This window comes from Apium graveolens, unplaced genomic scaffold (genome assembly GCF_009905375.1).
Source record: "Apium graveolens cultivar Ventura unplaced genomic scaffold, ASM990537v1 ctg4044, whole genome shotgun sequence".
Classification (NCBI taxonomy): domain Eukaryota; kingdom Viridiplantae; phylum Streptophyta; class Magnoliopsida; order Apiales; family Apiaceae; genus Apium; species Apium graveolens.
This window is the reverse complement of record NW_027418380.1, coordinates 111,541-125,937: the sequence shown is the minus strand read 5'-3', so window position 1 is coordinate 125,937 and position 14,397 is coordinate 111,541. Positions and strand designations below refer to the sequence as shown.

Here is a 14,397-nt window from a genome sequence, read left to right as displayed (position 1 = left end):
TGGTATCGGGTACATCAAATATAATAGAAGGTTTTGGGAAAGCTAGTTTTCTTCTACCAAATAAGACACACATACACATACAAGAGGCTCTATACTCTAGCAAGTCAACTAGAAACCTACTGAGTTTTAAAGATATCCGTCTTAACGGGTTTCACGTTGAAACTATTAATGAGAATGAAAAAGAATACCTTATCATCACCTCAAACACCATTGACAATAAAAGGGTCCTAGAAAAATTCCACTTGGTTTCTTCAGGATTATATGTTACAAGTATATGAGTTCTTGAATCTCATAGTGTCAACATCCCCAAAGTCATAGACCCAAAACTATTTTCCCTTTGGCACGAAAGACTCGGTCAACCAGGAGTATCTATGATGCGTCGTATCATTGAAAATTCTGTGGGACATCCTCTTAAAACTCAAAAGATAATATCCCAAGATGAACTTCATTGTTCAGCATGTTCCTTAGGAAAACTTATTGTCCGACCATCCCCAGTTAAGCTTCAAACCGAGTCCCCGAAATTCTTAGAAAGAATTCAAGGTGACATTTGTGGTCCTATACATCCATCTTCTGGCCCATTTAGGTACTTTATGGTTTTAATTGATGCGTCAACTCGATGGTCTCATGTATGTCTACTTACAACCCGAAATACAGCCTTTGCCAAATTACTTGCCCAAATAATTAAACCCCGAGCTCAATTTCCTGACCATCCCATTAAATCAATCCGATTAGATAATACTGCTGAATTTACATCTGTAACTTTTAATGACTATTGTATGTCAGTAGGAATCTCAGTCGAACACCGGGAGGCTCACGTACATACACAAAATGGTTTAGCAGAATCCTTAATTAAAAGACTTCAACTTATTGCTCGTCCCTTACTCCTAAGGGCAAAGTTACCTATATCTGTTTTGGGTCATGCAATACTTCATGCTGCAAATATAATTAGAATAAGGCCTTCTGCTTACCACAAACAATCACCTCAAGAATTAGTTCTTGGTCAAGTACCTAATATATCTCATTTAAAAGTATTTGGTTGTGCCGTGTATGTTCCTATATCACCACCACAAAGAAATAAAATGGGACCTCAAAGAAGAATTGGTATATATGTTGGTTTTGATTCTCCATCTATTATAAGATATCTGGAACCATTAACTGGTGATGTTTTTACTGCTCGCTATGCTGATTGTCATTTTGATGAATCCATGTTTCCTAAATTAGGGGGAGATAATGATTTGCATAAATTAAATTCCGAAATATCATGGAATGCATCAGGATTAAATTCTATTGATTCACGTACTAATCAATATGAATCTGAAGTTCAAAGAATTATTCATATGCAAAATATTGCTAATCAAATGCCGGATGCCTTTAGTGACTCTAGACATATTATAAGGTCACATATACCTGCTGTTAATGCTCCGACACGAGTTGAAATCCCTACTAAGAAATCAATTCCTGGAAAATTGATTAGTGATTTAAAGCCACGCCAGAAGCGTGGTAGACCTATTGGTGCAAAAGATATTGTACCACGAAAACGGAAATTGATTGGAATTGCCCCAGAAGCGGCAAAAATTTCAGAAAATACCCCAGAAGTGGTATTTCCTCCTGAAGAGGTTCAAGCCCCTGAAGTGGCTGTAACAAAACTCCCAGACGTGGGATTGCCTCCAGAAGAGAATGTTGCCCCAGAAGTGGCACATGCCCCAGAAGTGGCAAATGCTTCCACAGAAGCAAAGGTACCTGAAAATTATGAGATCTCAATGAATTATGTCCATAACGCGAAATTACTGGATTGTGAGAGTATTGAGGTTGATGATGTATATGCTTTTTCCGTGGCATCTGATATTATTATGAACTCCGATCCTGAACCACAAAGTGTGGAAGAGTGTCGACACCGAGATGATTGGCCAAAATGGAAAATTGCGATTCAAGAAGAATTGCAATCATTACGCAAGAGAAATGTATTTGGACCTGCAGTCCAAACACCAGCTGGTGTAGTCCCTGTCGGGAATAGATGGGTGTTTATACGAAAACGAAATGAGAGAAATAAAATTGTGAGATATAAGGCCCGGCTAGTAGCCTAGGGATTCTCTCAAAGACCTAGTTTTGATTACTAGGAAACATACTCTCCTGTGATAGATGGAGTTACTTTTCGTTTTCTAATGGGTATGGCTTGTATGGAAAAACTGGAAACACGTTTGATGGACGTTGTGACAGCATACCTATATGGATCACTTGATAGTGATATTTATATGAAAATTCCTGAAGGGTTAAATATTGAGGACACTAAGCCTCGACATTTATATTCTGTTAAATTACAACGATCATTGTATGGTTTGAAACAATCTGGTCGTATGTGGTACAACAGGCTTAGTGAGTACTTATTGAATGATGGATATGTTAATAATCAAGTGTGTCCTTGCATTTTTATTAAACAGTCATCAACTGGTTTTGTTATTATTGCTGTATATGTGGATGATTTGAATATTATCGATACTACTGTAGATATTACTAATGCTGCTAACTATTTGAAAAATGAGTTTGAAATGAAAGATCTTGGAAGGACAAGATTTTATTTAGGTATACAGGTGGAGCACTTATCTTCAGGAATATTTGTTCATCAATTAAACTACCCTGAAAAGATTCTTGATCGGTTCTACATGGACAAAGCTCATCCACTAACCACACCAATGGTTGTTCGAACACTCGAGGTTGAAAAAGATCCTTTCCGTCCTAGAAAACAAGATGAAGAGACTCTTGGACCTGAAGTTCCATATCTCAGTGCAATTGGCGCTCTCATGTATATTGCAAACAACACACGGCCTGATATTGCATTTGCAGTGAACTTGTTGGCAATATTTAGTTCTTACCCTACTAAAAGGCATTGGGATGGAATAAAACATATATTCAGATATCTTCGAGGGATAATCGATCTTGGACTATTCTTCCCAAATAATTCAAGATCACGGTTAGTTGGATATGCAGATGCTGGATACATGTCAGATCCTCATTTTGGGCGATCACAAACAGGTTACCTATTTACATATTGTGATACTGCTATCTCTTGGAAGTCTACAAAACAGACTATGGCCGCAACTTCATCAAACCACACAGAGTTACTAGCAATTCATGAAGCAAGCAGAGAATGTATTTGGCTAAAGTCGGTCATTCAACATATTCGAGAATCATGTGGATTATCAAGTATTTCAGATAGTCCTACAGTTTTATTTAAGGATAACTCGGTTAGCATCAAACAACTTAAGGAAGGATATATTAAAGGGGATCAAACAAAACACATATTGCCAAAATTCTTCTACGCTCATGAACTTCAAGAAAATGGTGATATTGATATTCAACAAGTTCGCTCATGCGATAACCTGGCGGATATACTTACAAAGTCACTACCTACATCAACATTTAAGAAGCTAAGAAATAATATGGGTATGCGGAGGTTAAAAAGTTTGCTACATCAAAATGTCAAAATGTGAGACATTTTATTCAGGGGGAGGCTGTACTCTTTTTCCTTCGTCAAGGTTTTTATCCCACTGGGTTTTTCCTTGCAAGGTTTTAACGAGGCAGTCAATCTTTGCAATAACTCGCATTTGACAATCAAGGGGGAGTGTTAAAATATTTGAATAAAAATAAAGTGATTGTCAATGCGTATCGAGGAAGTCTCTCAAATCTTACCAAGGAAGACTTGTAAAGCTTATCGAGGAAGACTTGTAAAGCTTATCGAGGAAGTTTTGTAATACTTAATGAAGAAGATTTGAATAGCTTACTTAGCAAGCCTTGTAAACCAACTACTATAAATAGCTCATTTAGCTAATGAAATATAACACAACTTTCTCTCCATCTTCTATTCTCCTATACTTCCTCTACATTAAACATAACTAATATTTTCAGTCAAGATTTATAACATTTCTCTTTTTCTGTTAATTAAAAATATATAATAATAGTTGAACTATTGACATTCTGCAAAGAGACTTTACCCGTACTTTATTACGGCAAGGTACAAACTTCTCTTACTTGCAAATTTACAATTTCTTTTTTCAACAAATACACGAGTCTAACATCATGTATCATCAAATAGTAAATAAAATGCTTATTGATAACTACAGATTTATAGATTTCATTGAAGACAAGTCCTTGGTCCTTGATAACTCGAGACTCGAGCGGCGAAAGTACGTGAATATATACATGTGCCGAGTTAACACGTCCCCACCCCCATCACCATTTTCGTATATCCTTTACTTTTCACTATTTCTTTTTTCTTTTTGAAAATAATAATTATATTAAACATAATTAATAATTACGTAAATATATATTTTAGGTATAAATAAATTATTTAAACTTATAAATATCAGACAAATACAATACATTACATTATAAGTATATAACATTAATTTTTGAACGAAGCCACAAGTGTGAGGAGAACCAAGCCACAAATGGGAGGAGTCAAACTCCTCTGTATACTGGCCAATAACAGAGCTATTCACGAACCGAGCGCAATTTTTTTTGAACTGAGCCGGGTTTTAATTTTTTCCTGACGAGCCGAACCCAGCCGAACTTTCTTAATGAACAGAAAACCGTGTTTGAGCTCGATCTCGTTAACAAACGAGCCGAACACGAGTGTTTATCAAACAAAATCGAGCCGATTCGAACCGAGTCGAACACGAGTTTTTTCCATCAAAACGAGCCGAGCCGAGGCAAACTGAAGTAAAAAAATTCTGGTCAAAACACCGTTGACTGTTAAAATAACAAACCAAATACTTTTATTTTTTTCTAAACTTTTTGTCATATCACTAAAATATATACTCCCTCCGTCCTTTTCATTTCTTTACGGTTTTCTTTTTGGGATGTCCAATTCATTTCTTTACATTTCAAAATTTAGTAAAAATAGTCAATAGGTCCCCCATTTCCCCACTTTTCCTCCATTTTCACACTAATTTTATCCCACAATCTCTCTTTTATACATTAAAAATCAATAGGTTCCACTATTTCACCCACTTTTATTTCTCATTTTCACTATTTTATACATATTTCTTAATCTCCGTGTCCAATCATTTTGATAACAAATCAAAAGGACGGAGGGAGTAGATCTTGACATCCGTACGGTTGGATCATCTTAAATATTTATAAAAAAATTGAAATATTAATATGAAACTAAACACTAGTTACAAGTATAGGTCAAAACACCGGTTAACTGTTAAAATAACAAATCAAATACATTTATTTTTTTTCTAAAATATCACTAAAATATATAGATCTTAACATCTGTACGGTTAGATCATTCATAAATATTTTTAAAAAATTAAAACATTAATATGAGACTAAACACTAGTTACAAGTGTATGTCAAAACAACGATTAACTGTTAAAATAACAAACCAAATACATTTATTTTTTTCTAATTTTTTTGTCATATCACTAAAATATATATATAGATCTTAACATCAGTATAATTGGATCATTCATAAATATTTTTTAAAAATTGAAACATTAATCTGAGACTAAATATTAGTTATAAGTATAGGTCAAAACACCGGTTCACTGTCAAAATAACAAACCAAATACATTTATTTTTTCTAAAAAGTTAGTCATATCTCTAAAATATATGGATCTTAACATCCGTACGGTTTGATCATTCATAAATATTTTTAAAAAATTGAAACATTAATATGAGACTAAACACTAGTTACAAGTATATGTCAAAACACCGGTTAACTGTTAAAATAACAAATCAAATACATTTATTTTTTTCTAAATATTTTGTCATATCACTAAAATATATAGATTTTAACATCCGTACGATTGGATCATTCATAAATATTTTAAAACAATTGAAACATTAATATGAGACTAAACACTAGTTATAAGTATAGGTCAAAACACCGGTTAACTGTTAAAATAACAAATCAAATACAATTATTTTTTTCTAAACATTTTGTCATATCACTAAAATATATATTCCTTGATATCCATAAGGTTGGAACATTCATAAATATTTTAAAAAAAATCGAAACATCAATATGAGACTAAATAGAAGTACTGGTCAAACTATTGGTTAACTGTTAAAATAATAAATCAAATATATTTATTTTTTCTAAATTTTTTATTATATCACTTAAATATATAGATCTTGACATCCGTACGGTTGGATCATTTATAAATAATTTTAAAAAATTGAAACACCAATCAGGGAATAAATACTAGTTACAAGTAGTAGTCAAATCACTTGTTAATTATTAAAATATCAAATTAAAAAAATTATTTTGAATGTAAGAATTTTTTTCAAATTAATAAAATATATATTTTAACATTAGTATGATTCAATAATTTAAAAACATTTATAAAAAATCTGAAAACAATTCATAATAATTAAATTTATAAAAATTAAAATATTTTTTTTGATTTTTTTCGAGTCGAACCGAACCGAACTCGAGTCGGACCGAGCCGAACTGAACCGAACATGCCAAAAGATCTGCTCGAGCTCGTTTCCTTAACAAACACATTTTTATGTTTGAACTCGAACTCGAGCCCTTAATAAATCGAGTCGAACCAAACACTTAACGAATGAAATTTGAGCTTGTTCGTGAACGGCTCGATTCGGGAACAGTTACCCAACCGGAGCTTGTGTTTCTTTTCCGAGATGTCAGGAATTCAACTTCTATTGCATGCACGTGTGATTATCCATTAAAAAAATAGATACACCCCTGTAAATTAAGATATTTCCCCGTGGCAAAAGGATGGCCCCCCCGAAGATGTTATGATAACAAACCATAGGACAGGTGCCTATATTTATGATACATAATAATTTACAAGGCCAAATCATTGCTTTTACATTGTCAAGCAACCTACAATTTCTTCCCTTTTACGTTCTATTTATGTTTACTTTTGAAGGAAACGTAACCATACTAACAATGAACTAGAACGTATCATTTCCCATATACGAACATAATATACCGCAGGAAAAACCAGCTCGAGTTTACAAGGCCGCCTATAGTAGGTGTATGGAGAACCACATACATCACATTTGCTTAGATCAAATTGACCCTTGCATGTGCGACTCCATTATTTACTACAATTAGGCCTACTGGGCCTTTAACTAAGTACTATCTACTAGATTAGTTCCCAGACACATGCCCGATTATATTATAATTCTTTTATAAAAATATAATTTGAAATAATTTAATTTCAATATATATTATATTTATATCATGTTATGATGCTGAGAAATAAAATAAAATTATAAATATAAATACCTAAAAAGTGCATGACAAATTATAATATTTTTTATTAATTATATAAATATATAATAAATTGATGAATAATTAAATTAGTGGAAGAGAGAATTAGTGGAGACTTTAAAAATGAGAAGGGAGAAATGAGAAATAAGGAAGAGAGAGAATAAGTGGAGGTTATAAATGAAAGAGAGATATTCAAAATATAGTTAATTAGGGGAAAATGTTAGTGAAAGATGACATTATCAAATTAATGTGAGTTTGACATATAGAATTTGATGATGTCAGCTATTTAATGTGAGTTTGACACATCATCAATGATGACATCAGCTATATTCTCTTTTAGTATAATGTAGATTTATTACAATTAGATCACCTTGGACCTTTTTCTTTGATTCCTTGTTCCAACATTCCCCCTCCTTATTCAAAGCAACATCTTTAGATTTGCTTCAGATATTTTAGTTTCTGAAAATTGGACAAAAAGAATAAAAATATAAATATAGTTAAAGTTAGTGAGTAAATAAAATAAAAGATAAGATAAAAAGTAAGTACAAACATGGAATATGTTTTGTAGTTTGCTGTTTTTTTTGAAACATATATATATATATATCTTGTATTTTTTGTTTTTTTTTTGTGTTTGTTGATTGGTGTTATGTCCGTTCAGTTCCTCTTCTGCCTATCAAAATGAGGTGTCGATTGCTCTGAAAGTTCATTCCTTTCTCCGTCATTCTTCCTCTCCCATCCTTGTTAGTTTTCTTTTGCCTTGCTTAGCCTTTAAAGTTAGCAGCTTTAGGATCTAGTAGTATAGATTTATCATTTCGTGTGGTCTTGTGTGGGTTATTGTTATTCCCAAACAATCTAACAATTAGAATTACAGAAGGTGGGTTGAATGTAATTCTTGGTTTCTTTTTGATTTTAAGAACTTCTCATAAATATAAGTATATCAGTGTTTGAAAATGTAAATGTGCTGAATGAAAATAAAGATGTATTTAAACACAACGTAATTAAACACAAGGATTTAAAAACTTTATGGTGGATTGAACTTATCCACCAGAGATATATATTGATGAGAACTCTGTGATATAAAGATGCACACAGCTGCTTACAAGTTTGATACACTTAAAAAATAGAAATTCTTAACAGATATAACTTTTTCTATTTCTCAGTTCTTACTTTTCAACTTGCTACTCTTGATTTATATATTACCAAGTTACATGATAAAAAGACAAACTAATTAGACAAAAATATCTTAGTCTAATTTCATGCTACTCCAGTTCTTGATCCAGCATCTTTGAATATCTTCAAGTTAGCATGAAAATGAAAATATTTCTTTGTTCTCTAAAACCTGTTAATAGGTTGCCACATTCCATTTTCATACAATCAAACCATGTGACTGTCAAATCACTATAAACTGCTTTTTGAAATTGATCATCCGTTGAGACTCTGTTGGATCATCCATTGAGACTTTGCTGGATCATCCGTTGAGAGTCTGGTTGATCATCTGTTGAGACTCTAGTTGAACATCCGTTGAAAGGAACATCCGTTGAGAGTATCTTCATGACAGTTAACTCTATTTCACTTATACAAGATTACAAGGCATCCATTATTTACAATTAGCCAACCTATCTTGCATATCAATCTAGTAGTCAACATGACTTATAATATCCTACAATTTCTAGTTCTCTAAGGCATTATAATATACAGGAATTTGCTACCAAAACTTATTTAAACATAATCTACTCTCTTAACGGATGACTAATAAAATTATCCAATGAAACCTACAAAATTCACTTAATCAAATCTACTAAGGTATTTTTGTAGCATATCATCAAGTCTACAACATATTCCTAACAATTATCATGGCAGCCGCTAGTTCTTCTTCGTCTGTGCAAACTATTTCTGATCGTAATCCCGAAAAAGGTCTCTTGAAGAGGGTGATCAAGAGTTGTCGTTGAATTTGAATGGGCTAGAGATTTCTGAATTAGAACAGCATAAATCTTTTGATTTTATGAACGAAGAAGAACTTTTGTCTGGAGTTCCGGAGGGCGTGTCTCGTCATCCTCCTCCTTTGAGTCCCCATATATTGGAGTTTAGGGCACGTATTGTCGAAGAGATTTTGTGTTTGGGTCGAGAGGAATTTTCGGTTAAGTCTTGTTCTAATTATATAAGTCATTATCTTAACAAGGAGCGGCGATGGGACAAACTGACTAGCTATGTTGATTTTAATGACGTGTACCGTTATTGAATTTCGTGAGTCAGTGATCGGGTATGGATGATGTCGGAGTATGGGATGCATGGCATCTCGTTGAGTTTGTTCATTACGGCCTTCGATTGCCCATGCATCCTTTCCACTTGGCGATGTACGAGGCCATAGGGCGTGAGGTTGGACAGCTGGCGCCTAACTTTATTGTGCAATTGAGTGGTTTTATAGCTCTGTGTTATTACAAAAATAGAATACCGTTGGTGAACTTGTTCTTTTATAATTTATGGGGTCCGATAAGACGAGGGTCGGGTTTATTTCGGCACTCGACACAAGAGAATGAAGATAGTTAGTGTCAGGTCTTCCAACTCAGGTTATCATCTTAAGGTTGTATATCAGTGGGCCTGATTTAGATTTTGTAAGGCCATGTAAGATTAGTGACGCAACTATGACCGCCTTAATAATCTGGACAAATATGATTCTGATTATTTAGATAGGTTTCTCGGCTTCAGGTCGATTTATACTCATTTGCAATTAAATTATCTTAAAATCTTTGTGGAGCATAATTATAAGATTTGTGTTGTAAATGAATATCTGTTATGTGTTATTATTTTTCCTTGTTTTTTTGTTCCACCCTTTTTTTTATTTTGACGCCTTTTTTTTTCAGTGGCAGGTTATAATTTGAAAGAAGTTTTGAACAGCGGGGTCCGTAGTGAAATTGACAAGGCTATGTTGCTTCTGGTGCAGAGGGCCTCGGCCGGTGCGGTTGACGCTGCGAGTAGACCTGGCAACATTCCGTGTCGTGTACAAACGTTCCGTGAACTTTTATGTTTTCGTGTATCAAACCTTAACCCCAAACCCGACCAGAATTTGTATTCGTGTACCAATTTAGTGACACTAACCCGAAACTAATATATTCATGTTTACCCCCTTTAATACATTAAAGTACACGAATTATATACGACAAAAATTAATTGTTAAAAAATACAATAGATAATTAAATGGTCTTGAACAGTAAATAACAAAATTCCGAATACAAAAGTATGAAACAAGTGAAAATGTTCTTGCGTGCAACAAACTATAAATTGTTCTAATATTAAAATGAAAATTAAAAAGATAAAGCCAACGACTTGGTCTTGTTTGTTTCTTTTTGCATACACGACCATGAATTTGAAAATAAATAACATTGATTTAGTTTACCATTAAAATGTCTTAAAAGAAATTAACACTAATTATATATATATATATATATATATATATATATCTGTGTGTGTGTGTTATTTAGAATAGGTAAAATTCACATTTCGTTTTAGTATACATATATGTACATTATATATTTTAAAAAATTTAAATATTTATTTATTCCGTGTACTTTCGTTCCATGTCGTGTACTTATATCGTAAACCCAAACCCGACACTAATTGTATTCGTGTTTTTTTATGTTCATGTACTTTTGTGTTCGTGTATTAAATTTTCGACCCGAAACACTAATTATTCGTGTCGTTTCGTACTGTGTTCACGTGTCATATACCATTATTTCCAAGTCTAGTTGCGAGGGCTGGATCGTCAAAAGCTAATCATTCGGTGTTTATTGAACTTTTAGATGAACATGGTGAAAAAGTTGTCGAGGATACAAAGAGGGTGGTTGCTGTCATTGCACCTACGGGTGTTAACCCTCGCAAGCGACATCGTCGCAAGATGGATCAGGGTGATGTTGATGGTGCTCATGAGACCGCTGATGGTATTAGCAAGACCTCGACGCTAGTCGAGAACTGTATTTTAATGGCTAATATTGTCGAACCCCAAGCACGTCAGGAAGCTGTTCGTGTTGAGATTCAACCAATGGAGCGTTGGACGGGTGGTTTGACGGTTCCTCTGTGCGCGTTTAAGATTTTTAACCTTCCTCAGCACTCTGTGGCTTATGAGGGTAGGAGACGTAATGAGATTGTTGATAGATGTAAGGATCGAGCTGACGGGTAAGATAATTTTTACTTGATATATTTTCTATCATTTTTTGTTTATTTTTATGTTGTGCTTGTTATCATATTTTTCATTTACGTTTCTTCTCTCTATTTGTTTTTTAGTCTCTTGCTGATTTTTTGCACATCTTGGAGGAGTTTAAAGCCGACGGTGAGGCTCGATCAAAATTGGTAGCTGAGATCAACACCCTCAAAGAGGTGAGGAAGAAGTGTTAAGTGGCATTTATGACACTTATTTATGCTCTAATAAGCTTTAAATTGGTGTGTTTGTTCTCAAGTTATTTGTGTTTTAACGTGTTTTCAAGTGTTTTTGCATTTCAGGCTTTACTTCGTGAATCAGGTGAATTAGCATGGTTTTAATTTTAATATGGTGTTCAGGATGTGTTAGAGAAAAAGCTTGAAGATTGGCTCGAAGCTGCAAGGAATAAAGGAGAAGAAATAAGAATTTCTGGGCAGAAGGCCGGCGCGCCCGCGCTGTGATAGCGCGCCACCGCGCCATGAAGCAGGGAGCCGGTGCGCCCAAGCTGTTGAAGCGCGCGGCCGCGCCGTGTCAGGATAATAAAATCCTGATTCTATTCTAACTCGATTTGCTGGACTCCTGGGATGCATGGACTGCTATATAAACATATATTAGGTTGTTTTTAATAAGAAGAAGTCAGAGATCGGACCTGAGCGCAAGGAGAAGAAGGCAAGAGACCATTTTGCACAATTCAACAAAGGTGAAGACGATCTAGTTTATTCTTGTGAATCTTGGTTTAAGTTGTAATTTGGATGCTTGTTTCTTGTTTTGCTAAACTTATACTCTCGTTTGTACTTGGTTTATTTATTCGTATAAAGACTACGTTTGTTATATCATGTTTTCATCGGAACCCACGTTGATGATGAGTCCGGTCATAGGCTAATCGTTATCGTGGGGTTCTAGCGGATTTACTTACGGATTTCTTTAGTTAAACTATTCGTATGCCTTAGTATGTGGTGATTGCTTGATATCCTAGTATTGATTGTGCTTATTCGTCTTATGAGCGTCACGAACTTATAAGATAGCGTGTTAATTCTTAATGAAGCGAAAGTGAATTTAAGGATTTAGAACTTTCCATGCTAGCATAGGTTCATGTCATTGTTATGCATGATTCGTAGGTAATTTTAACCATCTTACTTGCCCTATATAATCAGGATAGATAACTTATGCTTAAACCGTTATGTTGTCAAATTCTATAGACATATAGGGTCTCAATATAATTGGTGCCTATTCAGCTTCTATCTCTTTTATGGATGTCTGGTAGAATGGTACTCGTGCAACGAAAGTTGGCGTTTATCAGTTTCGTGTTATCTGATTAGTGTCATCACCATCGCATGCTAAGGTTAAGAATAATAAGGCTATTGAATGAAGTAAGTAATGAAGTTAGAAATCCCATGTTTGTCATATATATCAATTCAGTCAATCTTATTCTCGTAGTTATAATTGCTAGTATAATTTTTAGTTATAAACAATCTCAATTTGTTATCGTCTTAGCATTAGGTAATAATCATACATTGTTGCTTAGGTGCATAAATTAAATAGTTAACCAATACAGTCTCTATGGGAACGAACTAGAAAAGATTCTATACTACTTCCGAACTCGTATACTTGCGTGTAATATTAGCGCGTGTTTAGCGACTAACAAGTTTTTGGCGCCGCTGCCGGGGACTGCAGTATTAATTTATTTGTTTATGTGCTTTCCATCAATGGTCGTTAAAGTTCATTAACTCGGACATAGTTACTTATTTGTTCCTTGTCTTATTTCAGGTACTCTAGCGAGGGTGTATGCATACGCGTTCGCGTACTCGTAAGAGAACTCTGGATAAAGCCGAGGAAGAACTTGTGGTAGTTCACAGAGAAGTTTTTGAGGAAGAAGAAGAGAAAGTTGAAGAACCAGCATTAGTTGAGATGGGTGATCAACCAGAAAATCTGAAGGCTTTGATGGACTATTCTCAGCCTAAGATTAATGACATTCAGTCAAGCATCATCAGACCAGCCATCAGGACTAACACGTTTGAGATCAAGTCAAGCACAATTCAGATGATACATAACTCAGTTTAGTTTGGGGGTAATCCTACTGAAGACTCAAATATGCACATCAGGGATTTCATCGAGATTTATGATACTTTCAAATTCAATGAAATGACTGAAGATGCTATTAAGCTGCGTTTATTCCCATTCTCTTTGAGGGACAAAGCCAAGTGTTGGTTACATTCTCTACCAACCGGGTCTATCACCACTTGGGAGGATCCTGCGTAAAAGTTCCTCACTAAATTCTTCCCTATGGCGAAGACTGCTACAATCAGGAAGCTCTTACTCAGTTTTTCTCAGCAAACTGGAGAATATCTGTGTGAGACTTGGGATCGATATAAAGAGATGCTAAGGAAGTTCCCACACTATGGCATGCCTGATTGGATGATCATTAACTGTTTCTATAAAAGATTGGGTGCTACTTCTAGACCCATGCTTGATGCAGCATCAGGAGGAGCCTTATGGGCTAAAAGCTATGATGAAGCTTATTAACTCATTGAACTGATGGCTGCTAATGAATACCAGAATCCAGTACAGAGACTTACCCAGGAAAAGGTAGCAAGAATTCTGGAGTTGTATGCAGCAACTACTATCGCTGCCCAACTTAAGGCTTTGACGATGAAGGTGGACACTTTGGCTAATTATGGAGTGAATCAAATCACTAGTGTTTGTGAGCTATGTGCTGGTGCCCATGAGACTGATCAATGTGCAATTTCTAATGAATCAACTCAGTATGTGAGCAACTTCCAGCGATCGCAACAACCAGCGCTAACCACCTATCATCCCAACAACCGTAATCATCCTAATTTCAGTTAGAGCAATGCTTAGAATGCGGTTCAACAGCCTTATCAGCCGTATACAACTAAGCAGTACAACCTCCCTGGTTTTCAGCAATCGCAGTACGTGCCAAAGCAACAACTTCAGCTGC

The 14,397-nt window shown here is 34.7% G+C and overlaps 1 non-coding gene across 1 annotated transcript; it reads right to left on the bottom strand.

Moving 5' to 3' along the window:
* Positions 1–13,736: 13,736 nt before the first annotated feature.
* LOC141701554 (small nucleolar RNA R71) lies at positions 13,737–13,843 on the bottom strand. The gene has a single exon (XR_012566820.1). It is a non-coding gene; the product is annotated as a small nucleolar RNA R71 (small nucleolar RNA).
* Between the last annotated feature and the right edge of the window lie 554 nt (positions 13,844–14,397).